Raw genomic sequence first — 8,456 nt, forward strand, 5'->3', positions numbered from 1 at the left:
ATTTGGCTACAGGAGCAAAGGTGTCATCGAAATCTATTCCCTCTTGCTGTGAGTAACCCTTTGCTACGAGTCTAGCTTTAAGTTTCTCTATACTCCCATCTGCATTTACTTTTGGTTTATATAGCCATTTGCATCCTATGGGGGTTTTACCTTCAGGAAACTCAACCAAATCTCAAGTATGGTTTCTGTTTATTGATTCTATTTCCTCATACATTGCAGCCCTCCATGCATCAGATTTACTTGCTTCCTTATAATTTGCAGGTTCTACATGTTTAACAACTTTGACATTAATGCATAGTCTTTCAATTTAGAAGGTAATCGAGTATTCCTACTTGATCTCCTTGGTAGGAGACTTACCTCAAATCTGGCTATTTCAGCCTTTTCTGGGCTTGCATTATTGATTACATTTCCTGTTACTCCTTCTTCTTGTTTTTGCTCCTGCTCTTCATTTTCCTCACTGTTTTCTTCCATTAGCAATGGAATGTGCCAATCACTGTTAGAGTGTTTCTTTTGCTTCTTCAGCCTATTCTAGTTCTAACATTGTAAATTCCCTAGGATTCCCAAGATTGAAAGAAACAACATGTTCACCCTCTATAAATCGCATAAGGCCTTCAACCAGATCATAAACAAACTGGAAGCTCTGTGTCTGTTTCCCATTTCCATAGACTGTCAAAGGCTCCTTGCACAAAGCCTGAGCAACAAAATTAATTACAACCCAACCATCATCAAGCCACATTCGCGGACCGTATGTATTGAAAATTTGAGCAATCCGAACCTCAACATTTGCTCCCCTCTGATAATCCATAGTTAGAGTTTCGGTTGTTCTCTTACCCTCATCATAGCAACTGCGGACTCCGATGGGATTAACATTGCCCCAGTAAGCTTCAGTTTGAGGATGTTCAAGAGGATCTCCATAAACCTCACTAGTACTTGTAAGCAAAAAAACGTGCCCCAACACGCTTGGCAAGTCTAAGTATGTTCAAGGTTACCACATCATTAGTTTTGATAGTCTTCACAGGATTGTGTTTGTAATGCACAGGGGAAGCAGGGCAAGCCAAATGGTAGATCTGATCAACCTCCAACAATAAGGGTTCCACAACATCATGCCTTATCCGTTCAAACCTCAGATTGCCAAAATGATGCAAAACGTTCTCCTTCCTCCCTGTGAAGAAATTGTCGACAACAATAACACTGTCGCCTCTTGCCATGAGCCTATTAAGTAGATGACTGCCAACAAAGCCAGCTCCACCCGTCATGACAACTCGCATGGACTTTCTCTTCAAACCTAGGGGCAATTTAGCCCCCGAATTCACCATTGAACCCGAATGATACTGAGCAAACCAAGAAAGAGGAGTCTCATAAACAACCCGATGAGGTTTTTCGGGCACAAACCTTCCATTTTCATTCACATTAGAAGCCAAAAAACCAGGCTGAAGGATAAAGAAAGTCGATGCAATGGCGATACCTATCAAAATAAACAGCAACCGCTACTCCCTGAGCAAATAATCTACTGACCTGATAATAGACCATGACTTTTCTGGCTTAAGAGAGTACTCATCACTGTTATTCATATTGGACTGATAAAATTTTTGATCCTCTGATGAATAAGTCTTCAATGAGCCACCACCAGGCAAGTCCGATCTGCTGCCACCAAACAGATCAGGAACTCCAATGCACCACCACCGGGGAAATCCAATCTGCTACCACCAAACAAATCAGGAACTCCAATGCGCCACCACCGGGAAAATCTGATCTACTACCACCGAACAGATCAGGAACTTCAATGCGCCACCACCGGGCAAATCCGATCTACTACCACCGAACAGATCAGGGACTCCAATGCGCCACGACCGGGCAAATCCGATCTACTGCCTCCGAGTAGATCAGGGACTCTCAAAGTGCCACCACCGGGCAAGGTCAATTTGCTGCCACCGAACAGATCAGGAACTCTTAAAGTGCCACCACCGAGCAAAGGTCGATCTGCTGCCACCGAACAAATCAAGAACTCTCAAAATGGCACCACCGGGCAAGGCCGATCTTCCAAAAAAAATTTCAGATCTTCCAAAGAGAAAGAGGCTGGCGCTACTCGACGACGAAAGATCCGCGCTAGAAACAAAATCGACATGTCTTCCGAAACTGGCGCGATTAAGGCTTTCTTTTTTGCACCAATGGCAATTTCAGGCACGCTGGCGCGATTATCACTCTCAAAACAGTGCCAACCATTTCTTCCACTCAAAAATGGCGCGACTGTTCGCGATGAAACCACACCCACCCTATTTTCCGCTCAGAGATGATCAGTCATCTGAGACCTGTCTTCAGGTGTTACTGTAGTCCACCTGATTTTACGAATGCTTCTGTACACTCCACCGCCACTACAGTTTTGTAATCAATGATGTATCCTAAAAAAAAAAAAATTAAGGCTATCCCTACTCTGTGCTTTGATACCAAGATAAAAATCATACTTGAATTGAAAAAGAAGGAGTTGCAGCTCACAGGTGAGTACTGCACCTGGAGACTGCCCTCAAACAAAGAGAACTCTCTTCGTACAATCCACATACATCAATAAGTAATTACATCATTAAGTACATTATAGAAATCAGGAAGTTGCAACCAAACTCCTAAACTCTAGGAACAAATCCTAAACTAAGGAGATACATTACAACTTGTGTAACCATTTCTCCATTAATACAAAATAATATTAATTATTTTCAACTTGATGCACACTGCTAGGATGGAAGAATGTCCATAAAGATCTTCAATATCTAGACTATTCTTCAACATAGTTAAGAAGCGTCAATTGTACACAATTCGTCATTAGAGACAGTGATGTTTTAAATGGAGGTCAAGTGATAGCACCAAGATGTGGTGCTAAAGAAAGGATGTGAGTGTTGATGAAGTCTAGAGAGACAAAGATTATTGTTGTTGTAATATGTGTTTTCAGTGTTTTCCATATAAGCATTAAGGGAGGGTATTGGAAGTAATGCTTCCATGTGTTGTCATGATTTGTCATTAAAAGTTCCCAAACATCAATTTAGAAGTTGTAGTTTCCTATGTATGAGTTGTATTCATGATCTAGTTGTGTCGAAATTAGTGATTTATGTCTTATATAATATATAACTATTGTGATCAATAATGGCATTGAAGTGCTTTGTTTTGTGGTGTGAATAATCTCTCTCGCTATCTTTAAATTTCTAAAACATCAAGCATCCACGGGGTTACTCTATTTATTTGTGTAATGGTGTTTAGAATTGTTCGCAAAATGATTGGGTCATTTGTTCTCAACACAACATCTATCATCGTTGAAGTTCAAGGCAATCAACACAAGTAATGAATTCAATTTTTCTGTAAACTTGACAAGACTTGGGCTAAGAGAACAATATGAGGGACAGAAAATGCTAGAAAAATGTCCTAGTCCTCTACCCAAAAATCGCACTAAGCCATGTCACATTGTAGATTTCGTCATAAAATCTGAACCCATCCCTCATTCCTTTGTTCTTATGGATCTTGGAATTGGAATATTAGTTAAAGTTATTCTTGGCACGTTAATTTATTTGATTGTACATTTAATTTAATCTTAAAAACCATAGAGAATAAAGATTTAATTGGTCATTTCATATCCCCTTTCCCAATAATATGTTAACGAAATAAATAAAAAATAAAAAATTGTCCATGTGAAAAACTTTAGGAATATAGCCCCGGATGCGGGTGTCATCAAGTCTGGACAGGGAGAGCCACATGCCCAGCATGGGCTGCCACGTGAGGATCAAGGGCCTTTAATGCCTCTCGCCGCCGAGACTTCAAGTCGGGAGAAGCATAAGGATAGCCTTAATGAAGGCGCTAGAGGCGATGGCAAGCCTGCAGAGAGTATTCAATGTGGGCAAGTACCGAGGGAATGTTAATGGGTTTAAGAATGATGGATTGTTGGGGTGCGAAGCTCAGTGCGACGAGAAGGCTACTCAGAACTCTGAGCGAAGATGCTGCGATTTCATTGCTGAGAGCTCGGACGAGGTCCGCTCCATGCTTGTTTTTTCTGGTCTTTGTCTATGCTCAGTTGTGCTCAGCCTCGACCCAATTTGGAGACAGCAAGCAGCTGGTAAGGAACGCAGTAACAGTAGGCCCTCCTCTGCTCTGGAACAGGATAAGGAATTTGCGGATACCATGGCACGGCCGCGTGAAAGGATGCCTTGCAGAAGAGGTTCAGGGCGTGGTGAATCCTCACGTCCCCCTGCAGCGGATATTCACCATCACTGCTGCTGCTGCTGCTATTGTTACAGAAGGGCGGGAGCTACCCCAATTTCAGCCAGTCAGCTTCTGGAGGCTAATAGCTCCAATGATGGAGCGCCCATGCTCCCAGCGTTTGGCTTTGTCATTTTTACACTGGGCAGCTCCAGGGACAATGCTGGAATTAATGCACATATCTCAGTGCTTTTCACCAAAATTCCTGAGGAGAATGAGGAAGGATCGTCAATGGTCCCTGCTGAGGAACGTCCAGAGGACAATAGGGGGAAGCGCCCAATGGGGGAGCCATCGAATGCAGAGGGTAATTCAGAGAGGGAGCCTCAGCAAGCCCCCTCCCGAACTCGAGAACAAGAGCTGCTAGCCCCCGCGCAAGATCCCATGGCAGTATGGGAGGGTATCCCAGAGGGACAAGGATGGTGCAGAATACTTGAAGAGAAACCAGAGGAGTAACCCCCAGCGGCACTCCCATGCATTTGCTTCCTTCTCTCAGGTCGGGTACGGGGTCTCGGTTGATATCTGGTTTACGTCTTATGTCTTTGTTTGTTTCCTTTCTGTTCTGAGTCATGTTAGCGGCTACTCTAGTCTTTCTGCTCTGGGTTATGCTCGCGGCTATTATAGTCTTTCTGGGTCATGAGTCTTTTGTGGGATGCCCCTGCGTGGGCCATTTTGGTGCTACATTGGAATATCACCGTGTCATGTGTATTGTTCTAAACTGGAAATATCGCCCTGCGAGGCAGAATTATGAGTCTGATAGAGCCGCCCAAGGAGCCACAGTTAGTCCTGGGCAGCCAGTCTTTTTTGGATGTAATGTTTACCTGTATATAGTAATATAGATTAGTTAGTGTTGCCGAGAAAAAAACTTCAGGAATATAGAAAAAGTTTGCAGTCAAACTGCAACTAATGAAAGGTGAACTGGAAATTGAATACAACATTACCTGCCGTGGCAAGGGTAATCAGACGAAAGTGTCTTCGGATGCCATTCCCTTTTGAAAAAGTTCTTCGTGGTGACCAATTTATAATTCCCCTGCACTCTTTAAATTAAGTCCTAAAGTGCTGTGGCTTTCTGATATGAGATTTGCACTAGGCTACAGAATAAAAAAATTTGCCATCTAATTTACCAATCAGTCAGGTCCATTCCAAGAGCCAATCCCGTCATACATATCACAAAATGGAGAATTTTTCCAAACGAGAGGATTCTCCTGCAATAATTCCTGATTCACCAGGCCGGAGAAAATCATGTCTGTGTCATTGAATGCCTCAGAGAAACCAGAGCAATCCTCAAACGAAAAAAATGTACCTTTGTCATCAATGATAGGCATCTGGATATTGCTATAAAAGTGATCTTGCACATTATTGCAAACCAGGGGAATCTCATGCAATAATCCGTGACTCACCAGGCCGGGAACTACCATGTCAGTGTCATTGAATGCTACAGAATAACCAGAGCTCCCCTTAATCGAAAATTTGGTACTTCATTTTCCATGATAGCCATCTGGCCATTGCTATATAAGGTATCTTGGTTATTTTCCGTTCCAACTTTTGCACAGGCTACCGCAGACGATGGGCCACTGGGATTTGTCTGCCTCTTCTTCTCTTTTGATATATGAGGAGGCTTCCCTGTGAGTTTCTGAACCAGAGACCGAAAACTTTGTGGGTCAGTTATGATAGTCTCGGGAGTGGTCATAATCTTGCGCTTCGAATATGTGCTTGATGTTCTTCCTTCGTCTTTGGCAGCAGAACAAGACTTGGAAATGACATGGGGACTTTTACTGGCAGCCACCATCGCAGATTCTGATCTAGCCTTGGCTGCAACTTTATTCATCTTGGACTTTTTCATAAGCACTCCTAAAAATGCATTCCCCCTTGATCAAAGCCTAACAGATTCCCTTGAGAGTGAGGGCCAACTGCAGTTCTGATAATAAATTGTGCAGGTAGTCTCAACGTTAAATATGACATACACGGATGGTTTCCAACAACATGAATTGAATCTCTGAACTGAGAATTCCATGTAAGGATATCAAATGCTATTCATCTTTTGCTGTCCAAAAAATTATTTTAAAATTTCATAACCGTGTGTAATCATCCAAAATCATCTCCGCCTCCATCATGTAAGACGTTGCAGCCCTGACAGGCTTTGATTTTAAGGGTAAGTATGTCAAAATCCAATACCGAGAATGGGATCGCTTTGACAGATTTAAGCATTTTTATAAAAGCTGCTCGAGTACTGAATTCTAATCGCTTCCTGCGGGGAATTGTTCCACAGAAACAAAGCAACTTGAGTACTGAATTCTGATCACTTCCAGCAGAGAATTGTTCTACGGGAACATCCAAAACCCAAAATGAAACAGGTTGACTTTCGCCGTGTGTGGAAATCTTTTAGGCGTTTTCCTATTCTTCTTTTTCGGTCGTTTTGTTTTTAGTTTTTGTTGATATCCGGTAATGAGGTATGTGTTTTGAATGGAGTAGTTTAATTAATAGATGAAACAGGTGTTTTTGAATAGGGTAGTTTAATTAATAGATGGTTTGTTTTATTTTTATTTTAAATTGATTAATTTTGTCAAAGATTTTTATAAATTTAGGTCAGGTGTTTTTTTTGGATATTTAGTAATGAAGCATGTGTTTTGAATGGAGCAATTTAATTAATAGATGAAATGGTTTTTTTTAACAATCTTTTTGACTAATTTTATCTTTAAAAATCATAAATTTAAGTAATTTAATCTTAAATAAAATCAAGTAACATAAAAATTTATCAAATAATAAATATCTTTATATATTAAAAATACATATTTAAAAAATAAAAAATCATATTTTTACTTGATAAAATTTATATAAACATTTCATATAAATTACTCCATTTTTAATAGTCAAAAAGTGTTTTGGTTACTGTAATTCTGTATTATAGCTTTTATAGAGTTTGGAGTTTATTAGAAATGAAAATCCTCTTTTGGTTACTATAATTTTATATTATAGATTTTATAGAGTTTGGAGTTTGTTTGAAAGGAAGAAATTAGATTTTAAGAGAACTATAGATTTTATAGAGTTCGGAGTTTGTTCGAAAGGAAGAAATTATATTTTAAGAGAATTATAGATTTTATAGCGTTTGGAGTTTGTTGGAAAAGAGGAAATTAGATTTTAAGATAACTTAAAAACTTTTAGCGTGAATCAGCTAGTTAGATTATGTTTTTCGATGTTTTTTATATTACGATGCACGTGAAAGTTTGTTTTCTAAATAAACCATTTCTTCTAGAAATTAAAAGTATTAACTGATTTAGCGGAAATGATAAAAGATGGGGTAATATTGTCTTTATTCTATACTGTATGAGTTCCTGGAACATGAGAACATTGGGAGCTTGGCTACAAGTGTCAAGAATAGTTAGAAGTTTCCCAAAATTTACAAGAAAGTAATATTATATAATAATAATAATAAAAACAAAAAAAATTAATTATATAGTTTACATAATAATCAAAATTAATATTGAACAAAAATATTCAAGTATTAAAATCAATTTAAATATATAAATAATAAATGTATAATCTCTTTTATATATAAATATATTCTTTGTCTATCTCTCCCTAAGTCTTTCCCTTTTAGATATCTAAAATGTCAAGTTGATTATCAGTTCTTTAACACATGAGGAGTCTTTGAAACAATCTGGGTTGAAGATACAAAGGAATAGTTTTACATATGTTTCTCTAGTTATTCTTAAAAGAAAAAGCAAAGCAACTCTAATGTTTAAGCATTGTCTGCCACATACAATATGCACACACAATCTTTTGCGATATATATACATAAACAACAAAAGAAATACTCATCAGCATGACATCCCAGGTATCGCCCTTACGTCGAGGTGCCACACGCTTCCTTAAGCTATCGAGAGATCGCTCCAGTTTCTCAATTAGGGATATCAGTGTTAAGGAAGTCTTTGGCCTTTCTTCCAGCGAAGGCTTCAACATAGGCTCATGATTTGTTGGCAGTTCAACATATTTCTCTATAGGATTTGTATTCCCCAATCCCAGAGAACACCAAAAATCCAAAAGAAACAATGTTCAAAGCTCCCGGAACATTCCCCAACTCCCTTTGGAGCTCTCGCTAAAAAGGTCACATTCCCATATAGTTCCAAATCTCTTGGGATGCGTGGGAACCATTGGAACAGGTTTCCCACCTCTCAAGAGCAGTTACAGTATAACAAAGTCTTTATTATTACATGAAAGGAAAT

At 39.4% G+C, this 8,456-nt stretch overlaps 1 pseudogene; it reads right to left on the minus strand.

The window, feature by feature from the left end:
* Nucleotides 1–496: 496 nt before the first annotated feature.
* On the minus strand, nucleotides 497–1,571 carry LOC149164433 (UDP-glucuronic acid decarboxylase 2 pseudogene; annotated as a pseudogene).
* Between the last annotated feature and the right edge of the window lie 6,885 nt (nucleotides 1,572–8,456).

The sequence above is a fragment of the Pinus tabuliformis genome, chromosome 5_1, assembly GCF_031772625.1.
Source record: "Pinus tabuliformis cultivar Carrire ecotype Pingquan chromosome 5_1, CPIR1, whole genome shotgun sequence".
NCBI lineage: Eukaryota > Viridiplantae > Streptophyta > Pinopsida > Pinales > Pinaceae > Pinus > Pinus tabuliformis.